The 11,322-nt window shown below is 34.4% G+C and overlaps 1 pseudogene; it reads left to right on the forward strand.

Annotated features, from left to right (window-relative positions):
* The first annotated feature begins 2,244 nt into the window (after window positions 1–2,244).
* LOC110801531 (protein SPIRAL1-like 1) lies at window positions 2,245–7,214 on the forward strand (annotated as a pseudogene).
* The last annotated feature ends 4,108 nt before the right edge of the window (window positions 7,215–11,322 follow it).

The raw sequence follows: 11,322 nt of genomic DNA on the forward strand, positions 1-11,322 counted from the left end.
AAAATGAAAAATATATTACAATCCACAACAGCAAGAAATTGAAGCTGCTTCTTGGCGGTTTTGAGAAATTGAAGCTGCTTCTGTCCATTCTCTCTTGCTCCTTTTCCATGATTCAACCTATGAAAAAATTCACGTCACACTTCATTAGAAAATGTAACCTGACAAAAGTAAACATAAAAAATACAGAAATTTCCCCTTATCAACATTATCAGTATTAGCTTACGGAAATCACAATTGAAAATTGTAAAAACTTGTTAATCTTACACTAATTTTCCCCAAAAATCCTTCAACTTCCTAAAAAATCACTAATTTCAACAGATTACCTCTAATTAAATCAATTTTAAGTGGCAATTATAAAACCAAAACGATGGTAATTTATCAAACTTGGATCAAAATATTCAAGAAATCACTAAAAATAACCCAATTAACACAAAAGGATAAGAGGTGCATGTAAGAGGAGTCAGTGTAAGAGGAGTCACCCAAGTGCAAAACTTATTCTAACAAAAACAATTAAAGAACTGTTTTGCAGAATAAGTCTTGCACTTTGGTCAATACAGACTGATTACAGAATAAGATATATTTATTTTATTAATTTTTGCGAACGATTCGGAAATTTTGCACGTATAGTCCGTATAAAAGTTGAAAGCAAATAATTTAGGGAGATTGATACTCCGTAATTCCATATCAAAGTTCTTGTTGGAATCTCCAATCAATCTGAAAACTTTCATCTTTTCATTAGTTTCAATTGCCCAATTCAACCATGAAATGTAGTTTCTAAAAAGGAAAATTCATACTCCCTATTTTCAATATTTCACAACTACAGAAAAGGCAAAGAGTAAAGGTTGTATAGAATGCCTTCAACTCAACTCATATGAGACTCCAAAACTTTAAAACCTAAACTACATGGTCAATCATTTTCAACAAACTAAACGAACGTAAACACAAATTTAAGGGCAAAAGACAGACAAATTAAAACCAAAATTGAAATTTCCAGAAATTCGGAAACACCCATTAATAAGCAAAATGAAGTTCGACCAAGATGATAATGCTGCGAATTTCAAATTCTTAAACAAAATCCAGCCAAAAAATATCACTATAATTTTAAAACCCTAACTGCCAAATAAGGCAAAAACACTATAAAAATAAAAGGACACATTTTTAGTCAAGCGAAAACTTCTGTTAACCAATTTCTTTTACAAAAAAATAAATTAACGGATCTGTACAAAAATATTAGGGCCATTCACAAATCTCTAGAAATAAAGCAGCAAAAGCCACCATTTTCAGTACATTTAACTACAAATGGTATTAAAAAAAAAAGGAAAATAGGGAAGTTGAAGCTTACCCAGGTGAGAAATTTTGTCGAGAATTGATAGAAACCCACAATGTTTTATGGAGAAGAGGGTTGAATTTCAGTTTGAAAGATAAATAAAATAAAATGGGGAGAGAGAATAAATACCAACTGCAATTTACAAAAAGGGGAGACCAACAATTAAAACAGCTTTGCATTCTCAATTTTATTTCCCATCTCGAAAACAGCTGAGCTACACCCAATTACCAAATTCAAGCTTATAATTTCTACCATTCGCGAACACAATTAAAATAAAATTGGAAAAAAATCTAGGAAATTACCCGTCAGCTTTAGAGACGGCGCCAATTTCAGTGCGAAGCTGCCTCATATCCAAGGAACGACGACCGGCCAGGCAGAGGCCTTCTGGTCTGGGCTGACGAACTCCATTGCTGCTCCTTTCTACTCTTTCTCTCTCTAACACACTGCTCTTACTTGCAGAGGTTTGCAGACGACCTGAATTAGAGAGCGTTAGGAAGTTAGGGCAATACGCATATCTATGTCTATATTCAATCATTCATGCAAATTAGGCAACATGCTACACCATTTGGGGATAGTGTACAGGGAGTAGAACATTATTTTGCAGATGGGCTTGAAGCACGCATGACAGGCACAGGATCAGAGTTATACAAAGCTTCTGATTGGAAGAGATTTTCTTCTTATGATATCTTGAGAGTTTACAAATTATATGTTTCAACTCTTCCTTTCCAGAGGACATCCTATTACTTAGCAAATCAAACAATAGCACACTACAAGAAAAATAGGTTTTTCGTGGCGATTATTTAGTAGCGATTTTACATTCGTTGTTATAGTTATATGTTACTAGTGAAATAATGTTGGTAACCGTACCAGTTTGCAATTGCCATATTAACCTCTCGAGTAATCGACACTAAAAGCACAGTAGAGTAACCCCGCTCTTATTTTCACGAACTTCACTCGAAATTTTCATTTCACTAAAAGCACATTAGAGTAACCCCGCTCTTATTTTCACGAACTTCACTCAAAATTTTCATTTCCCTCTTCTTTGGCAGTCGTTCCCACTTCAACGCTCTTCAAGTCTTCAACTGTTTCTCGAACTAGGGTTAGGAACTCATATCAGTTTCTTTCAGATGTCTTTTCACTAGTATCTCCAACGGAGTCACATCAATAGCAACGAATTGAGGGATACAATGTCGGGTATGCTCCGTTTTTTTCCTCTCTCTCCTTCTATTAATCTCTCAATTTGCTCATATTCTGATTATTTCTTATTGTTTCTACAACGAAATGATTTTTTTTCCAGTATCTAATTGAGTAAGTCTAGCGGTAATTGATAGATTAAATTGTGAGTTTCAATTTAGGTTTTTGTTTTATTTGATCTTCTCGGCATATATATAGAAGGACTAAATCGTGGATTTCGAATTATGCTTTTTCTCTTTTTCTTTTTGTGCACTCTTATTAATAGTTCTTAATCGGTTTTCTGATCCAAATTCCTATTAGAAAAATGGTAGATTTCTGTACTTTGTAGGTCATAATCCATATAAAAAATTTCTACTCCTTTCTGGTTTCATGTGTAAAATTGTATTGCCTCAAATTGTGCTTAAATTCAGAAATTACTTTGGATTGTTTAGCTATAAATCAGGTTGTAAGTTTCTACCTCAAAGATTTCATATTTACTTATGTTTGTTTTTGGAACACATGACAGTATTTGGAATGAAATGAAGGGCCATGGAATCATAGGTCCGAGAACTGGAGACACTACTAGGGAATGTTGAGTTTTAGGCTACAGATTTTGGTCTTTTGTAAGCCTAGTTAGTTTCATTTGGGTTTGGTCTTTTTATGGCTGGTGAAATTAGTAGGTTGTGATCTTGCTACTGTGGGTCTGTGGGTCTTGTTTATGATATTGTTTTTGATTTATAGGTGTCAGTTGAATTTTGATTATGTTTTGCATTTGTTCTTGATTTTGAGCGTGTTGTTTAGTGTGGAGTCTTATGTAATATTACCTTGTTTATACAAGGTGTTTGGTCTTTGAATTCATATGTCTGAATGAACCCAACTGATTTGCATTCCTTATTATTTTTCCTGATTAGTTCTTTTAAAAAGTGTTTGATCAATGATCATGACACTATTAGGGGATTCTAGTTACATTCTCTAGTAAATACCTACTGAAGGATGACTTGCACATATATTATGAAATCGATTTGAACGGTTTGGAACTGATGATGGACATATCATGTTAGTAATGAAGATGCAGAGAACCTGTGTCATTCTAACCCGTGTTATTCTAATGTCTGCTGATACAGAAGAAGTGAAATTGAGATGCCCAGTTTGTCATGGAAGTTGCGATTGCAAGGCCTGTTGTACGACTCAAATAAAAGACATGGGTGTCAAGGTGACTATGAATTTTTGGTGTGTGTGTGGGGGGGGGGGTGGTTACACACTTACACCACTGTTTGATCAAATCTTGATCTAGGTGTTGACATTTACTCACAATCTGTTGTAGGAGGTCATGAAGGTAAATTGTAAGCGAAGCAAATTCCAACACTTACAGTACTTGGTCAATTTCCTTCTTCCTATTCTTGTAAAAATCGACCAGGAGCAGAGTATTGAAGTGGAGATGGAGGCAAAATTCAAAGGTAAATCATGAATATTAAAATTTGGTCTATGCTTCTCAAAGTGTTTCCTCTCTGAAGCAATAAATGTGTGACAGGGCAGAATTTTTCTGATGTTGAGATTCGACAACCTGATGTTGGCTGCAGGGATCAATGCTACTGGTATGTAATTTATTGGTCGAGCTTTAATTTGAAATGCATACTTTATAACTACTGTGTAATCCGGTCTTTTAATTGCTTCTTCACTGTCTTACCCTTGGATTAGTAATAACTGCGAAAGCCCAATATTGGATATTCACAGAAGCTGCCCTAATTGTTTAATACAACCTTGGATATTTTAATTAATGCAATACCTGTCTCACTATTTGGATATAAATTAAGGATGATAATATTCACACATGTGTGTTGGTGGTTTGTATTTTTACATTAATTGTTGGGGGCAGACTCTGCAAATAAATTATGACTTTAGCTGATTATGTGCAAATTTCTTTTTCTCTTTCTCTATTATGATTTACTTTGGAAGAAATTCATGCATTAATTTGACAAATTTTTGCTGATTACAGATTTACAGGAGGTGGTTGAAAAGTTGTATTCAGAGGTCACAGGACGAGGTAAAATATTTGCTATGATACACTCCCCCGGTACCCATCTTACTTTATTTTTTATGTAGGGTGATGACTCGTTATATCTTATTCTTGTAATAGTATTATCTCTCTCTGGCTGACTTTTTAAGTAAAAGTGAAACATTTTCATGGTCAACCTTTTTTACTGCTGCAATTTTTGTTAGACTTTTCCCCTTGAAACTTTGTCTTTTGGAAATTACTGATAGAGTAATCATTTTCTGCTTTTGTATATTGCTTTTGTGGCTTCTTTAACAATGCAAATAATATAGTTATTTACTTATTTTTTTGTTATAATTTTTGAAACTACTTTTTGAATTGATTTGTCTCTTCCTTTACAGCTTGGAGGGGTGAAAACTATGAAAGGGATAAAGAATGATTTTCATGCGTGGTAAAAAGTTATCAGCTTTCGTAATTTATGGTATGTTGTGGTACATTTCTTGTAGTGAAGTTACAAGTTTGTTTCTAGTTCAAGACAATACTGTGAAATTTGAGGTATAGAAAGCCCTTTCACATTCCCAGCTTAAGGTATATTAAATACTGAGCAACAACCTTCTGACCGTTTGGATGCTTTCCATATATCATCTGCTGAACCATTATAGACTAATATAAGGCAGCTTTGCTGGATTTATCATAATCTGATTTGATGATTTATATATTTTTCTTTTGATATAGGCGGAGTTCAAATTATAGGTAGGAGTCTTATTCAGGATAAGTTTTCGGCAATGCTCAACTCTTTTTTGTTAATTTTGCTGCTACTCTTGCTCGATAACTTCTCATTCATCTCGTCTTTGCTCGATAACTTCTCATTCATCTGGTCTTTGAAGTATGAATTATGCTTTCCTCTTCTTTAGAACTCAACCATGTCAATTCAAGCGTATGTTTATATCCTCAGTCCTTGCCCTCCTGGAACACAAAATTTCCTGAAGTTTCTGTTTGAGCTATGTTACTTTTTTTATACTTGTGATTATGATGTCTGTTTCAGATTGACTCTCTTAGAGTTGCATCATTATATCTTATAGTATGTTTAAATCTTCTACAAGTGATTTTTTCTACAACCATGATTGCTTAACTGAATTCTTGGATCTTTTGTTATGACTTTTACGATCATAAAAACCTGAATAAGTCAACTGTAGATATTTACTATGATCAAATTATTGCAGATCGAAAAACTTGTAAGAGTAGGGAAGTGAAAAGAACACGAGGGTGATGTGGGCTGTCTTTTAATGTTACATAAAAGTGGTGAAGGAAAAGGTTCGCTATGGAGTTTTTGTAATTTGTACGTTGTGTGGAACTGTGGACTAGATTGAATGGTAGAAAAATAATCAACCCTATAGTATTATTTGACAATGATTTGATCAGCTCCACCGTCCTGAAATGAGCGAGAACAAACATGTGTGGCTCCATGTTAAAAAAAATATGCAGGACAACAATGGTTATGTGAGTTTGTTATAGGGAAGGTGTTCTCCTAATATCTCTATAAAGTGAGCTTAAGATTATTTGATATGCAGATTAATTATCATGCTTGGTACAAAGTTATCAAGTTTCGTAAATGATGACTTATTTGATAATACTTTGGTTTATTAGAGACTACTTTGGTTTATTAGAGACTGATAGTGTGTTTATCTTGGGATATTTTGGCTTGATTTTAAGATTAATTTCTTTGTTTACTTGTTTAGATTAGTATAGTTAGGGATATTAGCTCTGGTTGGTGTTTAGTACTGTTGTTCTAGTATGGTTTAAAAGCTATTTTTAGTTTTCGGATGTTGCTTTAGATGAGAAATCATTGCTAAAGCTAGGTTTGGTATTTGTTTGTTGATTTATGTGTAATCAATTGTTGCAATGAGTCAGATGTCTGCAATTAGCTTTAGTAGAAAAAGGAAACTTATTTTCAAGCATGAGGTTGAAGACTCAACTCCCCACCCCCACACACAGATTTTCCCCTTCCCTTTTAAGGTCCACGTTTGATGCTTAGGGTTGAAATGCAGAATGCATACGTCTGCAGCTTCTTTTGAGTTGTGATTAATACAACACTTTCTTCTATATTGTTGTAGTCATGCTTGTATTCTTTACCTCTTTCTTCACGTGTCATCTTATGATATCACGTGCATCGTTTCTTTCCTGCTCTGATTATTAACTTGGTTAACAATTGGTCACTGTAGGAACTTATTACAAATGGGACGTGGTGTCAGCAGTGGAGGTAGACAGAGTTCCTTGTGCTATCTGTTTGGAAGTGGAGAGGCTCCGAAGCCTGCTGCCACTAAAGCTCCAGCTAACATCTGCGCTGAACTGGTTATGAAAGAAGCAGCAAGGCCTGCTGCTGTTGCTGATAACCCTAGCCTGCTGATCTCGAGAAGGTTCCTGCTCGAGTTAACAGTAACATAAACAACTACTACCCTGCTGACGGTCAGAACACTGGAAATTTCATCACGGTATGACTGCAACAACATCAATTGTATGGAATTACCCCTTCTAAAATTTTATGGAATTACCCTTTATTTTCCATTATTCAAATTTGTATTAGTTTGCTACTTTCTTTATTGAAATTCTGCCCTTTTTTCTGGGTGGCTTGCTATTTGTATTAGATGTTGCAGTGTATTAATTGTAGAGAAATATTTCCATACTAGTGATATTAATTATCGTACATTCTTTTGACTTGCAGTTAACACTTTATTTGGCAAACGGTGAAGTCGGACTTATTTGGGGAAGCACATGACGTTATCGACTTAGTTGTTTCGTTGTTACATTTTAGTAGTTGATTAGTTATTTATCTTGTCATTTGCAGATTATTAGACAACATTTTGTTAAGTTTTTTAGATTATTAGACAATTTTATATCACTTATGTAATAACTTATGACTTACTAAATATGAGTTATTTATTTATAATATTATTTTTATCTTATAATTATCTAGGATTTTAAATTTATATTCATGTATAATTATAATTGTCAATATGCTTGATAGTGGCAACTTTTGATAAGCCATTATAATCAATTATAGTATGATCTATTTTGTAGCGATTATAATCGATGCTATAGACAGTCAATTTGAATTTTTATCCTAGCAAATGTATCAATTACGAAATTAATAGTATCACTTAAATTTGCAACAATAAATGACCTATAGTTGTGATTATAGTCGATACGATAGGTATTTAATAGCGTCTATTGCATTCCCTACTATAACTACCAACAACATCGATTCTTTTGCCGCTAAAACTAATGTATTTGGTATGTGAAATAAGGGAATTATAGCGATTATAATCGCTACAATAAGCGATACTATTATACATAGTATTTCGTATCGATTATTTTGGTCTACCCCATTGAATGTAATAATCGCTACTAAAGGGTACAGCAACGGTGGCTATCGCCTCAAATATCTAATTGTTGGGGAATGTTTTCGTAGCGAATATATTCGCTACTATAGGCTAAAATAATCACCACCAAAACCCTTTTTTCTTGTAGTGGCAAAGTTGGCTGAAAAAGCATAAAAAATACACATTATTGATTTTGACATCTTTATGGGTTTCCAATGGACATGTCTTATTCAAACTCTCTCAAGAAGACCTCTTGGACCTCCTAGGCTTAAAATTACTGGAGTTGAAAATCCAAAGACTGGTTTCAAACCTTAACAAACAGTTGAAGAGACCGGTAGAAGATTAGCAGGTTACTGTGAGAGATTTGGGGTACCTTTCGAGTTTCATAATAACAATTAACAGCTACCCACAACATGAAGGTAATGAACAAAAAATTAATTTCAGAAATTTAAAAAAAAAAAAAAAATTGAGGCATTTCTCAATGTTGTCATTTGATCAGACACCTTAGACAGAGCCAAACAACAGAACTGAGATTCAATGAAGGAGAAAACTGGCTTACAACAGCATTGAAAATAGTGGATTTGCCAACATTAGGGAGACCAACAATTAAAACACCTTTGCATTCTCAATTAGTAGATGTTCAGCTGTTACCCATCTCAAAAACAGCTGAGCTACACCCAATTACCAAATTCAAACTTATAATTTCTACCATTCGCAAACACAATTAAAATAAAATTGGAAAAAAAGCTAGGAAATTACCCGTCAGCTTTAGAGATGGCGTCAATTTCAGCGCGAAGCTGCCTCATCTCCAAGGCACAATGACCGGCAATAATGACACGCTGGCAATTCCAGTTCATCAATAATTACCATTAAGCTTCAAATGAGAGAAGTGGCCACAATCTAAGCTACGAATTACGCCATTTCAAGTAATATTCACCAAAACTTCCGTAATTCTACGAATAATAACAGAAAATGATTTAGAGTCACAACAAATATTTACAAATTTCAGCAAACATCATTGGAAAACCTAAAATTACTTCATACGAACAAAACCACCACAAAACTTTAACTGTATGTTACTATTTACTACTTACCACCGAAATCAATAATTCAACAACAGAATACAATAGATATAATTAAAATAAGCTCAAAATCAAAGATTTTTCTGAAGAAATCACCTATTTGAACTTGCCACCATCTCCTAATATCTCTCAGAACCTGCATTATTAGCCATGAACTTTGGTAAAGAGTTTTCACATGAGATAAATAAATAAAATAGCTGAGAGCCAACAAACACTTCAAATTAAAATAATTTACAAACAAAATTGATTGAAAAATGAAGGAAACTAAAACCAAAGTCGGATCAAACAACTAAACCTTCGCCTTCTTTTGCTTCTTCGCGTCTCTTTCCAACGCCCAAGCGAAATCCACTCTCCGAATTAGATTCACCGCTTTCTCTTCGTATTCGATTTCACTAAAAAACATTCGAAATCAAAATCAAATTACCGATAAAAAATTGAAAATAATTGGGGAGGATTAGGCTCTAATTGAGGAAGGAGAGAGAATACAGTGGGAAGTGTTCGACGCCGGATTCTTCGATAGCATCTAGGCGTTTGATAACATCTAGCCATTATTGAGATTTCGCCGGAGTTCTAGTTTCGGGGAGGTTTTTGCAGTGGCGAGGTTAACCGCTCAAATGAGCCCTAACAAATTAAAATCAATATCAGTAAGTTAGTAGAGAAAAGAAGAGTGATTACAAAAATGGAAGGAAAAATAGAAGAACCCAATAAATCGATCAGCAAGAAAAACTCAACCAACCTGATGGTGGCGACGGCGATGGTCGGCAGAGATCGGGAGCGCACGACGATGGGAAAGCGATGGAAGAGTGAAAGGAGAGAGGCAGGTGAGAGGAGAGAGATGGATAAACGAATCTTAACCCTAGAAATGAATGCTCAGCAAGCCCGATAAACAACATAATGAGGGTATTATTGTCTTTTTGCAAGTGGACACGAAAAGTTAAGTTACTAAAAAGCCCTTAGGAGCTGGCTTATATAATAGAGATGAGATAGAAGTCTATAGGACTTAGGAATCCTACGAAAGGTAGGACATCTAGTTTGTAATATAAATAGAGGCGTATACCCACGAATAATATGAGACAAATCAAATATATTCTCTATAATTTAACCTGCCGGTGGGGTAGAAAAATAAACCCACCGGCGGGATTCGTAGTTAATATAATAATTTCGCTGCAAATAATTGGTAGAAGATGAGGTTGGTGTTGGGGATAAGACTCGTACTTGGAATCGCGTCCAATTCGAGTATTAATTTGAGTTTGGTTTTGCTTCGAAAAACCAATGAAGATTTGAGAGCTTGGTTTTGCTCCGAAAAACCAATGACGGATTGAGCATGATTTTGCTCAAGAGAAGTCGACGGCGTTCCCGTTATATAAAGATAATTGGTGAGTTCGAAAAGAAGAACGTTCTCATCGATCAAGAGAAAAAAAAAGTGCAGGTTCGAAAAGAATGGCGTTCTTGCTCGATTTTTTTTTTAATCGAAGTCGGCATCACTGAGTTGCGCATATCGACTTCAAAAAAAGACGAAGAAGTTCCAGTTCATCCGATTGATCTGGTACTAACGCAGAAAATATTACGTTTCAAATCGCAACGTTCGTGAAACTACTGTTACGATTGCGGGAGGGTGTTAAGGATAACGTAGTTATTCTAGAGGATAGAATATCATATGAGATAGAGTTATGTTATATGATACTAGTCTTATACGCACGCGATGCGTGCGAATATAAGAAACAGATTTGTGTTATTACATTTTAACCTGAAATAACATGTAAAAAATATAATATAAATGCGATACGTGCGAATATAAGAAACATATAAATTAGATAGAACCGAATACATATAAACAGATTGATTAAAATGGTAAGAATGTATTTAAGGAGCTAGATTGATTAAAATGTGTTTTTGGGCTTTTCTTATTAGGTAGGTTGTCATTATATTCTCTATTATATAATTGTGGAAGGTATTTTAGTAATCCAAGGGGGACACTAAAAGTGGATTTACTAAAATAACCTCACCTCTTCACTTATATAATAGAGATGAGATAAAAGTCTATAGGACTTAGGAATCCTACGAAGTGTACGAAATCTAATTTGTAATATAAATAGAGACGTATGCCCACGAATAATATGAGACAAATCAAATATATTATCTACTCCGTATAATTTAACTTCCAACTCAGGAACTCGAGCAATATTCTTCACACAATTAAACAATATTAGGAAGTTTGCTTTGTCATCTACCAAAATTATAAGGGTCAACACAATTCTACACAACCAATTCTTAATGAAACACTATTGTTGCATGGGGCAAAGTGGCAAACGATTAGGGACGGAGGGAATATTCCCATTGCTTTTAACCAAAGAAAAGACTATTCCC

Source organism: Spinacia oleracea, chromosome 4 (assembly GCF_020520425.1).
Source record: "Spinacia oleracea cultivar Varoflay chromosome 4, BTI_SOV_V1, whole genome shotgun sequence".
NCBI classification, from domain to species: domain Eukaryota; kingdom Viridiplantae; phylum Streptophyta; class Magnoliopsida; order Caryophyllales; family Amaranthaceae; genus Spinacia; species Spinacia oleracea.